General features: G+C 40.6%; 1 protein-coding gene across 1 annotated transcript in view; it reads left to right on the forward strand.

Moving 5' to 3' along the window:
• Window positions 1-1,092: 1,092 nt before the first annotated feature.
• Window positions 1,093-14,605, forward strand: part of qsm (Zona pelucida superfamily protein qsm) — a 202,866-nt gene continuing 189,353 nt past the window's right edge. The window contains exon 1 of the mRNA XM_072306330.1: window positions 1,093-1,800. The gene's annotated coding sequence lies outside the window, so the exon portion shown is untranslated. The remainder of the gene's footprint in view (window positions 1,801-14,605) is intronic.

The following is a 14,605-nucleotide window of genomic DNA, read 5'->3' on the forward strand; positions in this document are numbered from 1 at the left end:
TTAATATACAAAAATACGTGGAGCAAAACTGAAGATGTTATTTGTCTTTGAATAGGTATAACAGCATAAAGTTGACCTGAGGTTGAAGTCACTTCCCATCATCCCATGGAGTGGAGAAGAGGGAATCGAGAGAAATTACAGGCGCGCGTGGTCCGATCAGTCAGCAATCGGTGATGTGCTGATTTCCTCTAATTCATCTTGAATTTTATCATCAACCTGACGAAAAATGGATTTTTGCATTTTCTCTAAATATAGGGTAGAAATTTTTCGTTAAGCCCAGCCCTAACCCCCCCCCCCCCCCCTCATAAGGCACCGTAAGGCTGTTTGAGAGCCCCCCCCCCCCCCTCTTTCAAGCCTTACGCAATTTATGGACGGCCTCAGTTGGCTTGGAACTTCACAGGAAAGTAAAATTGGAGCGGAAATTTTGAAACACCGCGATTGAAATAGATGATTCTGCATTTTGGCTAGTGGCTATCGAAATGAAAATTGGACTGCGTTAAGCAGAAAGGAACCAAGCTATCAGCTATTGCCATTTCATTGGGCAATTTAATTTAATACATGAAAACTGTAGTGCAGATTTTCGCGCAAATTTCAATGAATTATCTGCTTATTACGGAGCAAATTCCCGAAAATTTTTAAAGGAATGCGTAGAAACTCTCTTGCAAACAATTAAATTGCCCAGTTTTTGGAAATAGCTGATGAGGCTTGGTTCCTTCCTGCTCAACGCGCAGTTCGATTATTTTGCTGTTGGACAGGATGTCCTCTTTTCCACTGAAACTAATTTCGAAATATATATTTAAACGCAATGATCAGTCTAATTGTCATCAAACATTAAATCTACGCCTCAAGGATCAATGTTTTATAAGCGGAAACTCAACGCAAGTGACAGAACTAAAATGCGGAAAATACCGTGTCCGGCCCGAGTATGAGTCGACCCACCGTGCGACGCCAACAGAGCATTGATACAGTCCTTCACGGTAGCAGACACCTAGCACGCGTCAATCGGCCAATCAGCGGTTGAGATCGTGTGCGATACCCAAGCTACCCCTCTCCTCGCTCCTCGATCAATTCCTCACTCCTTCGCCGGCCGCCACAGTAATCGGTACGTAATCCCTTCGCGCGTGGAATCTGTCTGAAGCATTCATGGCTTTCATCTCATAATTTCGGGACAATCGGCCGCTAATATCTTCGCGTCGTGTTAAGAATCTCGCTTGTTGTGTTTTGCGAAAACTCTCGGGTGTGTGCATACGATCATGCGTCGTGGTTGATCTCTCAAATTGGATGTTCAACGCCGGTGAGCATTCTCCGTTTTGACGATTTAGAAACTTCGTTCGTTTCGACTTGTGTGCCCTGCGTTTGGGTGAATCGAATGATACATCCCCAATTTCATTCGGTTTTCGTCGTTTTATCAGTGCGAGTTTCGGGTGTGAGTATTTGTCGATGAATTTCCGCGGAATTCGGTGCGTTCTTGCGTGCGTTCACCTGTTGCGTTGTTCGGAGTGCAAATCGTTCGAAATCGCGAGGTTGCCATGGCGACCACCCGGCTAAGTTTCGTACTTTCTCGCGTCCCTTCGTTTTATGCAAGTGCGTTTTGTGTGTTATCCGTTGTGTTTGTTCGGAAAGGAGGGACAGTCCTTAGTCTCTCTAGACATCTGAATATTTCCCCGGTTTCGTGTCCTTGGGTTCCGCAAGCGTTTCGAACGAGTGTCGCCATTATCGTAAGGAGAATTTTGGATATCTGTTCTCCTCGTCTCATCCTTTTTGATGCTGGTATATTCGTGGCTTTGGTCCTGGAGTCAGGTTTGATTTTGAAAGTCATTTCGTGTAACTAGCTTTTATTTGAATTCTGCCCAAATTTGGTGTCATTTTTGTGTGAAATTGTACCTTTATTTTCCTCTCATTTTGTCGAAGGTATACTTAATGTGCTGATCTCGTAGAAGTCAAGGAAATGTTTTATGTATCTTGCTGTTATCTTCTACATTTCTCCACTCACTGAAATTATCTATTTACCATAGGTGCTAGATTTACCCAGGCATTTTTCCCCCTCTACTTTAATTGAGCTCAGCAAAGTTTTGCCTCAATCTGAACTGAGTAAGAAGTTCGAGACATGTTTTATTTCAGAATTTTCTCCTACTTTGGCAACCCTAGTGTTTTCTGAGACTGACGTCTATCAATTTACACATCGACAGTGAGATTTTTTAAATGCATATCTGTTTGTGACGTTGCAAACTTCCTGTCATATTTTAATTTTTCAAACGAAAAATACGCAAGATTATTTCTTAGAAACTTCCCTGATTTTCTACTCCGTGAGTTGAGAGAGAATGTAATGTAGGCTCACCAATGTTCATTTTTTCCTGAAAATTTCCAAAAATAGTTTTTCCGAATTTTGAGACGAAAGTGTCAAGAGTGTTCATTTCATCCAAAATCCTGTAAAGGGGGGGGGGGGGAGGCGAAAGTTCTTTGGAGGATGTTACAGCCAAAAATCACCACCGGAAAATTCTGGAAAATGGGCGAAATTGTTCTCTATGAGGGAAGGGAGGCTTAAAACCTTCTCGCTCTGCCCAGATGACGCCTTAAAAATTGTGCGTTCAAGTAACTTAAAACTCTTACTAAAATTGATAATTCTTAAGTCAAGACAGGTCATCCCTTGCCCTGCCCGTTTGGATAATTGAGGGCTTTTGAGGAAGAGGCGCAGTAGTGAAATTTTTGGGGAAAATGAGACTGTTGTTATTTCAGCTGAAAACAGTCCTCAAATATAATTCGTGGAAAATTCACGATTGAAATCCAATTTTTTAGCATCTAAATTCGAGTATAAACTTCCTCTCTGCCGCGAGGGTCTATTTAATTTTGAAACTTTAAACACATATTCCATGTACTTGGCAAAAACTGCGCCTTGCTCTGCAAGTAGCTCAATTTTAATTACTGTCGTATGGAATAGTAATTTTCGTCCTAAAATTTGTTCTTGTCCAAGGAAAGAATGCCGCAGGGTATTCACTACATGTCCATCACATTCTGGAATTTCTATTTTAATAATTATACTGTTCACCGTTAGTGCGAGGTATTTCATTAGGTTTAAATGCCCATGAGAATTTTTTTTAATGTTTGAGGAGAAAGCAGTAAAGAATTGCACTCCATTCTGCAATTAGGAACTACTATTTCTGGCTTAGTTTGAAAACAGCGTAGGTACTATTGGTTTCCCCATAGACGTATGTTTTTCACGGATGAGCCAGAAATTGCAATTCCTAATCGCATAATGTAGTCCAATTATTCAGTGCTGAGTAAGAACGCTTTATGAACCTTCAGGAGTCGCCAGATTACCTGTAATAAAATACGAGTTGACTGGAGCAAATTTTGAATATTATTCTCAAATTTTTCGGACAATTTTGTTTGCAATTTAATCCGCAATTTTACCTGAACTATCTGAAAGTTTCAAGGAGACTTACGCATAATTTTGTTTGCAATTTAATCCGAAATTTTACCTGAGCCATCCGAAAATTTTAAGGAGACCTACGCATAATTTTGTTTGCAATTTAATCCGCAATTTTACCTGAGCCATCCGAAAATTTTAAGGAGACATACGCATAATTTTGTTTGCAATTCAATCCGCAATATTACGTGAACTATCCGAAAATTCTAAGGAGACGTACGTATAATTTTCCTCAAAAACACACTTGTCATCTAGGGAAATCTGGCAACTCTCGGATGTTCACAAGGCGTTCTTTCTCAGCTCGGCAGAATTGGCGGGAAGCGGAGAAAACGAACTCCGCTCCGTCGGGCCCGATTCGGCCGGATGCGGGTACGCACACACACACACAAGCAACCCTTTCTAGGAATCATTTCAGAGGTTTTCAGCAAGGAGGTCCAACCATTCCGCCTTATCTGACTCTTTCGAGTCAATTCGTTCGCTCGCCGGCCTTCTAATCTGCCGACACGCACTTCGTTTTCAGACCACCCTCCTTCCTGTCACCACTGAGTTACGCAAGAAGCGCAGAATACCTCTCGCTTCATCCCCCCCCCCCCTCCCCAATTCCCTTTTTCCTTTTCCTCGTCTATATCGACGGCAGTGGGGCGGCGTGAATTGCGATATATCGATTGTTATGCCATTTAAACCTTTGGAAAAGGATCGATAAACAGTATCACTCATTTAACTCATCTATCGATCATTTAACGTAACTTTTTTTCTTCAAAAAGTATTAAAAGTAAGAATTTGAAAGTATTCATTTTGGAGATGTAGAGAGGGGGAAGACATCACTAAAAATTAAAAATCGAGACTGTGCCGTTCCACGTTGAATATCGATGGTAAAACTGCAGAAATGTTTACTCATCTCGGTTTGCGGCGTTGCAGACTCCTGTAATACATTATTGTGTACATGGCAAACTACTGGACGTTATTTTTTTTATTTTTTTTTTTGAACATCGGTGATTTTTCTTCTCTAATAATGCATATTCTGTGAAAACTTCGAGCTATGATGTTCGTTAGGCCTCCTGTTAAAAAGTAAAATAGAGGCAGAGATTTGGAAACACCGCAACCGAGATACGCATTTTCGCAGTTTGCCGTCGATCAGTGGCGTGGCGCGAATTGCGATGTATCGATTGTTATGCCATTTAAACCTATGGGAAAGGATCGATAGACAGGGTGACTGCAGCGAACACCTCAATAATCGATTCTTTACTATAGGTTTAAATGGCATAACAATCGATACATCGCAATTCGCGCCACGCCACTGATCGATGGCGAAAATGCGTATTTCGGATGCGGTGTTTCCAAATCTCTGCCTCTATTTTACTTTTTATAAGGAGGCCTAACGAACATCATAGCTCGAAGTTTTCACAGATATGCATTATTAGAGAAGAAAAATCACCGATTTTCAAAAGAAAAAAAAAACAACGTCCAGTAGTTTTCCATGTAGATAATATTGTATGACAGGAGTCTGCAACGCCGCAAACCGAGATAAACATTTCTGCAGTTTTACCATCGATTTTCAACATGGAACGGCACAGTCTCGATTTTTAATTTTTAGTGATGTCTTCCCCCTCTCTACATCTTCAAGATGAATACTTTCAAATTCTTACTTTTAATACTTTTTGAAGAAAAAAAGTTACGTTAAATGATAGGATGATTGAATTTCGTAGGGTGCCTCAAGTGGGGAAAGAGAAAATCGATACCGAAGGTCAAGAATGACAAAAGTTCGAAAAGAAGTACCAATGTCTGAGAGAAGAACTCTAATCCTGCTTCTTGTAGATGAAATAAACTGCATTTTTGTTGCAATTTGGAACCACGATTCCTGACTTATTCGTAAAAACCTCGTATGTGCACAGGGAAACTAGTGGTACATACGTTGTTTTTTAACTGAGCCAGAAATTGTAGTTCCTAATAATTGCTAAATGCAGTCCATTTCATCTGCAGGTAGCAAGAACAGATTTCCTCCCTCAATCATTGGCAACCATTTTTCACATTCCTTTTGTCATTCTTGACCTTCTGTATCCACTTTCCATTTCCCCACTTGAGGCACCCTACGAAATTCAATCATCCTATCATCCAAGGTAACTTTTCTTTTTTTTTTTTTTTTTTTAGTGTAACTCTTTTTGGAAACCAGTACCTTTGAATTTATATAATTTAATTGTGTTTATTTTTGTTCAATGTTTCTTTTATATGTGATTGTTTTATAGGTGATTCCATGGACGCTATATTTTGTGTCAGGACGACATGCAATATATCGCACCGATTAGGTCCATTGTTTCAGCTACTCTTGCATTTTTCTTTGAACGGAATGTGTGTAAGGAGGAGGGGGGGGGGGGGGTCAACGGGACTTAGAGTAAGTGCATGTGATTTGTTGGGCGGTCGGATGGGCAGTTGGTCGAGCATTCTGTCGATTGTTTTTTCTGCGGAAAAAGCCTTCGAGAGATCGTTCGACTTACTGCCCACCTGACGGTTTGACAAACGCTGAGTGCATGTGGTTTGTTGGATGCTCGGATGGGCAGTTGGACGAGTAGTCTCTCGATCGTTTTTTCCTTGGAAAAAGCCTTCGAGATATCATTCGACTTACTGCCCATTTGACGGTTTGACAAACGCTGAGTGCTGAGTGCATGTGTTTTGTTGGACGGTCAGATAGGCAGTTAGTCGAGCAGTCTGTCGATCGTTTTTTCCCCGGAAAAAGCCTTCGAGGGATCGTTCGACTTACTGCCCATCTGACGGTTTGACAAACGCTGAGTGCTGAGTGCATGTGGTTTGTTGGACGGTCGGATAAGCAGTTGGTCGAGCAGTCTGTCGATCGTTTTTTCTTCGGAATAATCTTTCGAGGGATCGTTCGACTTATTGTCCATCTGACGGTTTGACAAGCGCTGAGTGCATGTGGTTTGTCGTCGCTGAGTGCATGTGGTTTGTTCGGCAGTTGGATGGGCAGTTTGTGGAGCAGTCTGTCGATCGCTTTTTCCTCGGAAAAAGCCTTCGATAGATCGTTCGACTTGCTGCCCATCGGACGGTTTGACAAACGCTGAGTGCATGTGGTTTGTTATCGCTGAGTACATGTGGTTTGTTGACGCTGAGTGCGTGTGGTTTGTTAACGCAGATTGGATGTGGTTTGTTAACGCAGATTGGATGTGGTTTGTTGCCGCTGAGTGCATGTGGTTTGTTGGACGGTAGGATGGGCAGTTGGTCGAGCAGTCTGTTGATCGTTTTTTCCTCGGAAAAAGCCTTCGAGAGATCGTTCGACTTGCTACCCATCTGACGGTTTGACAAACCTTGAGTGCATGTGGTTTGTTGGATGGTCGGATGGGCAGTTGGTTGAGCAGTCTCTTGATCGTTTTTTCCCCGAAAAAGCCTTCGAGAGATCGTTCGACTTACTGCCCACCTGACGGTTTGACAAACGCTGAGTGCATGTGGTTTGTTGGATGGTCGGATGGGCAGTTGGTTGAGCAGTCTGTTGATCGTTTTTTCCTCGGAAAAAGCCTTCGAGAGATCGTTCGACTTACTGCCCATCTGACGGTTTGACAAACCGTGAGTGCATGTGGTTTGTTGGATGGTCGGATGGGCAGTTGGTTGAGCAGTCTCTTGATCGTTTTTTCCCCGGAAAAAGCCTTCGAGAGATCGTTCGACTTACTGCCCACCTGACGGTTTGACAAACGCTGAGTGCATGTGGTTTGTTGGACGGTCGGATGGGCAGTTGGTCGAGCAGTCTGTTGATCGTTTTTTCCTCGGAAAAAGCCTTCGAGAGATCGTTCGACTTACTACCCATCTGACGGTTTGACAAACCGTGAGTGCATGTGGTTTGTTGGATGGTCGGATGGGCAGTTGGTTGAGCAGTCTCTCGATCGTTTTTTCCCCGGAAAAAGCCTTCGAGAGATCGTTCGACTTATTGCCCATCTGACGGTTTGACAAACCGCGAGTGAATGTACTCGTAGCTCTCGTTACACCATCAGGTTACGATCATTTACTTCCATCATTGCTGAGTCAGCGATGACTTGATTTGATGGGAGCTTGAGCGTAATCACTTGATGTAACGAGCGCTTTTGTATCATGTAACTTGGCTGGGAGGCCGTTTCGTTTTATGCACCATCCACCCTGGACACACCTGCCGTCGAGTGGCAAAGTCCGCGGTTCGAACTCCCGCCGGAGCTGGCCGCAGGCCGTCGCGTTCTGCGTCATTGCCGTGATTTGCACGTCGCGCCAAAAACGCTCGGGTTCTGTGCCGGGTTCCGTGTCGGGGCCCGGAATGGAACCCGGGTCAAATGGAACTTTTCCGGGGCCGAGCACCTACCTCTCACCCTTTATTAAAGGCACCAATTTTCATTCCGGGAAAACTCTGCATCGGCCTTGCGTCCCACGGTCTATAAGTACCACTGGATAAATCAATTATTTAAAAAAAAAAAAAAAAAAAAAAAAAAAAAAAACTCATCGTTTTTACTTTAAATTTTTTAAGTCTTTATTTAGTGCCTTAATAAAATCTTGAGTGAACGTGGAGAGCTTTTTTGACAATAATTGACTTATGTCATCTAAGTATATGTTTTTACTGCTTGTGTTAAAATTCCTATCAAGAAACATCACTTTTGTGTCCTACAGAAAAAAGCGACGACTCACTTGCGTCCCGCCTTCAAGGTGGGGACATTCACTTGCGTCCCGCAGTATAGTTACAATATTATTCGCTTTATGAATTGCAACACTGTATGAGATTTCTTAGGGCCTTAAAGCGTTTTGAAGTGAAGTATGAAAATTCTCACCGAATTTAATTGAGAATAGTAAAATATATGTATGTTTGACTACATATTATAGAGTTGACAGAAACTTCTAATTCTGCTTTGCTTTTTGTTCTTAAAGGAGAATGTAAGAACTTTCTAATCCCCTTGGTCTTCGTCTAGAAAAATAAATAATTTATTGATAGTTTTACAATATCTTAACCTTCGCGGATCGAAACCAAGACTCGACGAGGAAAATGAAGCCGTGGAGAGGAATCCACAGTAAATTATGTTTTTGGCCTCAGTAAAAAGTAGAATAAATAAATTCTGTAATTTGAAGACTGATTGCGAGGTATGAACTCTGCTCCTTTTGCCCCTCACTGTAGATATCAACAATAAATATCACGAACTTCGCCAGATAGTTTACGAGATAAAAAGTGCCCACGCTAAGTCGGAATAAATGCACAGTGTGACGTTGCCGGCTTGCAGCTTTTCGCATTTTCCTACTTTTTTACGCGGGACGCAAATGAGTCTTCAAAATGGACCACGGGACGCAATTTCGATGCAGCCCTCGAAATTTTGTTTTTAAACTTTTTATTGAATATGCCCTCTTATACAGATATAAAAATGCTTACATTATTATTATATAAAATATTTTTACTACTGCTACTACTACTACTACTACCACCACCACTACTACCACTACTAATTTATTTACCTTTGCTCAGGGCCGCTCGAGGGAGAGTGGGGGGGGGGGGGAGGGCTAGGCTCTAATCTCGGGGCCCGGGCTCACCGGGATCAAAGTGGCTCCAGCGGCTCTGAAATTTTTATTTTTTTTTTCATTTATTTTTTTTCAAAGTTTTATTCAAGATTTCGCCTACTACAAAAGTAATAAGAAATTTACAATTTAATTACAATTTTTATGGCACCGAAGCAATGTGTTAATCCGTCTCGGGACCTCACGAGTAAGCAGAATTTTTGCGTTTTTAACAAAGTTTGGGATCCCCACTCGTAGTCTCACGGTCCCCTCTGGTCGATCTCATCTCTTAATAATTATTGTTGGCCATGTTTGGCAATTGAGGAAGTCAAAAGTGCACTTATTTTACCTTCAATTTTACAAATTTACTGGGGAAGTCTCCTCTGACTTCCCCCTTCCCAGGCGGCACTGGAAAAAAAAACACATTGGATCTAGAGTCCAGACTCTTGAAAACATTGACAAGAAAAAATACTCATGATTCAATCAGATTTTTGCTTAAATCAAAAGGAAATCCGCTCAAATTAAGAGGCTTGGTTCTTGATTTAAGCAAAAATCCGATTGAATCAAGAGTATTTTTTCTTGTCGATGTTTTTAAGAGTCTGGACTCTAGATCCAATGTGTTTTTTTTCCAGTGGGGGATTTGCCCCCTGACAACCAAGTGGCCCATCTTTTTTCATTTTTTCCGGAGCCCATCTGTTGTTGCCTTTCATATTTTTTGCGTCTTACACTGACCACGGAGGGGTTTCGTAGCCCTAAACAATACCTGAACATGTGTTTTAGTTTGGATCAATATATAAACATAAATGCTAGATTTTTTAAAATTCAAATTTGTCTACTTTAATAGCGCGATAGAATAATTTACATGAACTTATGGTTAAAGTTACTAGCTCATGGAGGTCACACATTTCCAACTTTAACGCGGAATCCTCAAGGCAAAACCGTTTTGAACGATCAATATGTAAACATAAAAGCTAGATTTTTTTTAAATTCAAATTTTGCTACTTGTAATAGCGCGATAGAACAATTTGAACTTGTCGTTAAAGTTACTAGCTCATGGAAGTAACACGTTTCCAACTTAACGTGGAATCCTCAAAGCAAAACCGTTTTGAACTTATCTTTAAAAATAAACTCAATTAATCAGTTTAAATTGATTAGAGAGATCAATCATAGCTTACTTGATACTTTTCATCGATGATCTTGAGATATAGCAAAGGTAGCGTTAATAAATTACGTAACGCACTTTTCCGGTAATTTTGACCCCCCTCCCCCCCCCGCTTGCCACCTGTATACTTAACGCTATGCAACGCAACCCCGAACCCTCTTAATAATTACGTAACTCTTGATAGCCTCCCTAGTGAAGATCCCAAAAATTGTGGGAGACCGTTGAATACAAAGCTGGATCAAATTTCAAGTATTCTCAATGATAATGTGACATATAATGTCGAAGAAAGTAAATGGCAAATTTTGGATTTTTTACGTTTTTAACCAACAAAGAGGGTCGAGTAACGCTGGCACTGAACCTCCTCCCCTAGCGTTGCGAAATATATGAACGCTACCAAAGACCGTAAAATTTTTTGAATAGGGAATAGTTTTGTAGTTTTGGAATGTATCACACCGATTTGCGTCCTAATGCTTAACAGACGTCCATGACCCAGACTGCAATATATGAGTTTAAGGAAGGCATGAAAATAACTTAAACATTGACTGAAGCTCTAAGATGCTGGAAAAAAATCCGAAGTAGTATCATTCAAGGTCGCCTCAAGGGAAGGGATCTGAATGTTTCAGCTTGTTTTTGTGTTTTTTTAAGCTAGAATAGAAGAGAAAAGCTCCCCTATATTTGATCAATCTGATGCTGCTGATCTCTATTTGCTGTCGTTCCATTGCCTTACCCAATCCATGATTTGGGATGGAAATATTAGTAGGTAAAATGGCGAAGTCCATCAGTATCCCGCCCCCTCTAGAATCTCTTTATTTTAGACACGGAGATTCCTTGGTGATTTTTGACTTAAATAGTCGCCTTTGGTTTCAGCTCCGTTTACATTTTGGTCTCGCGTCTTCATGCACTTGAAGTTTTCTCGGTTACCACGAAGTATGTCGTGTCGTCGGTGTCGGCGCTTTTGTTCTGTCAGTTACTCTATGTGAGGCAGAAATTTTATCTCAAACTTACAATTAGTTCTACAAAATCGCATCATCGAACTGCAGGCTGATTATTTAGATTGATAGACAAAGAAGACATAGGGAGTTTGGAGCTATCCTATTGGTTAAAATGGGTGAGTCCTATAGACTGAGGGAGAAAATGATGGACTAACTATCGGGTCCCTCGTGGGTTGTCGTTAGTTAGTCTATTGAGTACGTCCTTTGTCCATTGCAACCACCCGCTTTCACCAACAGGATCGCTCCAAATCTCTTTTGTCTTATTTGTCTATAGCTTTGTCTATCAATTTCAATAATCGGCCCGCTGGACAAGTTACGCGGTTCTTTTCTGTTTGGAGCTCACTTTAGTTTGGTGTAAAGTTTGAATAAAATTGGCGGAGTCATTATCTCAGAGTAAACTTCATGGATAAAGTTCTTCAAGGAAAGACAGTCTTAATTTTGAATCTGGCTTTTAAGGTTACAAATACAAGGAAGCATAGATTGGCTGTCTATTTGGCAGAGGGCAGGTTTTTGTGTATTTTCGTTAATGTCGACAGTTACTCGTTGGACTTTAAAATGTTAAAATTTTGAAATTAAAAAATTCACTCCCCCGTGTCGTCCTCGTTCTCATTTCGAAATGCGTCTCTGTTTTTTAGAAAGTCTAAAAGCACAGACGGAACTTATTTGGGGTCGAGTTTAGTGTAATGTGATAGTAAAAGCATTCAAAGTTGCTCCTGAGACGACTCAAATGTTTCAAAATTTTCTTCGAGGCTAGATAAATCTCCTGAACTCCCCTTTTGAACTGCAGAGGAATCCAACCAATCCCCTTTGACGGGGTGTTTTTTTATGTGCCCATGACGAGGTATTCTTCTACCCTCCCCCCTTTTCAAAATGGTTCCACTTCCGCCCATGCATAGCAGCTCTAATGTTCATCAGGATCCTCTCGGTACCAACTTTCATTAATTTGACGTCTCACTTGTAAAAATTCGGTGCCAGTAACCCTGTGCTTTCTTATTCAGTTTGCAAGAAAATTATTATAAGTACCAAATTTGTCACATCTCTGACGTTATTAAATATCTTCATGTAAGTAAGTAACTGACATTGAGGGTGTGCAGCCCACTAGTTTTGAATTAAAGCTTGCGTTCCATGCAAACGTAGCAAGTCTGACAGCGAATCTGGACTCGGACGCCTGATTTTCCTCTCCAAGTTTTCGCTTTGCGAATAATGCAAGCAATAGCTGTATTTACTTTTTTCTGTATCTATGTACATGAACGCGGTTTTTGAATTATGGAGGAGAATGTAGAGTAGATAGCAAGGAAGTAATGGCAAATGGAAACGTTCGAACTTAATTCGTATGGTGATGATGAATTTCTTTTGACAGCGGCATTACTAAAATTGAATGTATATATATTTTTATTATGTGTCTATTGTTAGATTTTTACTGAATCATCGATGAAAACCCGTGTAAAGTTCATTTCCTCCACTTAGAATAAAAATGCGTGAATGTTGTATATCACGTAACGCATGTTGTATCTTCACTGGTTCGCGCTTTCAGGAAGAATTGATAAATGTACATTTTAATTGGATTACATTTAGCAATAAGGACCCACTATCTCTGACACTTCCATAAAATCATCTTTCTGCATAGGGAAATCAGTGGCACATATGTTGTTTCTAAAATGAGCGAGCAATAGTGGTTCCTTGTTGCAAAATGTGGTCAAATTGAAAGTTAATTTTTCCCATCCATAGTGTTTAAATAGTTACTCCGGATTTTAATCAACATCTCTGGTCGATCTGCTTGATTTTTTTTTCTTTCGGTAGAAAATACTTATGAGACCAAGTTTCCGGAATTTCGATCTGAACTGGTCGCAACATACATAGCACAGTAAATTGAAATTTTATTATGTTGTAGACATAACGTATGTGAAAAATGTGTCGAGCTCAGACTGAGCTAGGGACATAAGAATAGTCTTAGAAAGACCAAAATTGCTTTCTGTAATATTTGAGGAAGATTACTTTTTAATTTTTCGGGAATTTCTTCGCCTCTCTTTCTTTAAAACTCTACTTTTTTATGGCAAAAGAAGGCAACTTTAGTCACACATTAAAAGTATCCTCTGAAAAATAATACATGAAGCAATTTTGATCATTTTTTGGTGCAAACAGAACCAGAGATCTTTCTACCGCCAGCTTCAAAAAACTGCGAAAATTGATTTTGGAAGAACACGTAGGCCAATCTGTAAAAAAATTCCCAAGTATGTTCATGGGACCTATAATCAAGATAAAAAAATTGGTAGTAATGTCACTTTTCTCAGTAGCGTCTTCCCATACATCTAGAAATGAAAGCTAGTTAAAAAAGGAGGTAAAAATAACAGTAATAAAATCGAATATTTGGAAGTTCAACTCTGGTACCCCTTCAAGGTACCACTTGCCTAACCGTCAGGGGCTGTCGACGGATGTTCATTGCGTCCCATGGGAATCAATATTATCACAAAGGATGGTCATTTTCATGCTCTGCCTAGCGTCCAGAGGCGGCTCCAGCCACTTGGCAACATTGCTTTTCTCTATTTAAACCTATGGAAATGTATCGATTCCTGGAGGGGCCAGGTGCTTCGACAAGAATCGATTATTTAACATAGGTTTAAATGAAGGGAATCCGGTGTTGCCAAATTGCTGGATCCGCCTCTTCTAGCTTCATTTCTAAATGCAGTCGAGGAATCATGTTTAGTTGAGAAAGATTTTCCCAAGTCGGTATTTCAACTACGTACGTATAAAGACGGGAAAAAAACTCGACACTCTCTAGGCACTGAGATAGACCACAATTCTTTTTTCAATTATAATCAGATCAGTTAGAAATGCACCTATTCAGATAGAAGAACTAATGGCAAAAATGTTTTCTCTGAAATGAGCCAGAAATAGTAGTTCTCTTTTACAAAATTAAGTTCCATTTTCGTGTCCCTTGTGGCACTGAAGTGTATATAAATGCCTAACTTGCAGGGGCTGTCTGCAGCTATATTATTCTACTGTGCTAAAGAATAACGCCGTAAGAGCCTTCGGGCGTTGCCAAACTTCCTCCGATACAATATCAATTTGCCAGGAAACTTGTGGATATTTGTCTACCAATTCCTATTTTGGAATTTCATTCGCAACTTAATCTACAGTTTTTGAAGATTTTAAAGAAAAATATCCACAACTTTTCCTGAAAAGGAATGTTTTTGAGGAGAACGTGTGGCAACATCCGGATGTTCTTGTGGGTGTTTTCCCCACTACGGCAGTGTTGTATATTGTTCATAAATTAGTGCCGTTTTTTCCCGGTCTTAGGGTTTCATGCCAAACATCCCTATCGTCGCAACGTTTCCAGCCCTTTTCCCATCTCTTCGAGTGTACTCAAGGGAGTTTCAACCAGATGTCGTTTCAACCATTCTGCGAAAACAGCAACCGGGATCGCGTATGCCAACGATCAAGTACTATAAAAATACTGCCACATCGATTTCGCTCGAAACTTAATTCTCCAATGAAAAACGCACGGAAACCGTCAGTGATCCC

This window comes from Bemisia tabaci, chromosome 1 (assembly GCF_918797505.1).
Source record: "Bemisia tabaci chromosome 1, PGI_BMITA_v3".
NCBI classification, from domain to species: Eukaryota; Metazoa; Arthropoda; class Insecta; order Hemiptera; family Aleyrodidae; genus Bemisia; species Bemisia tabaci.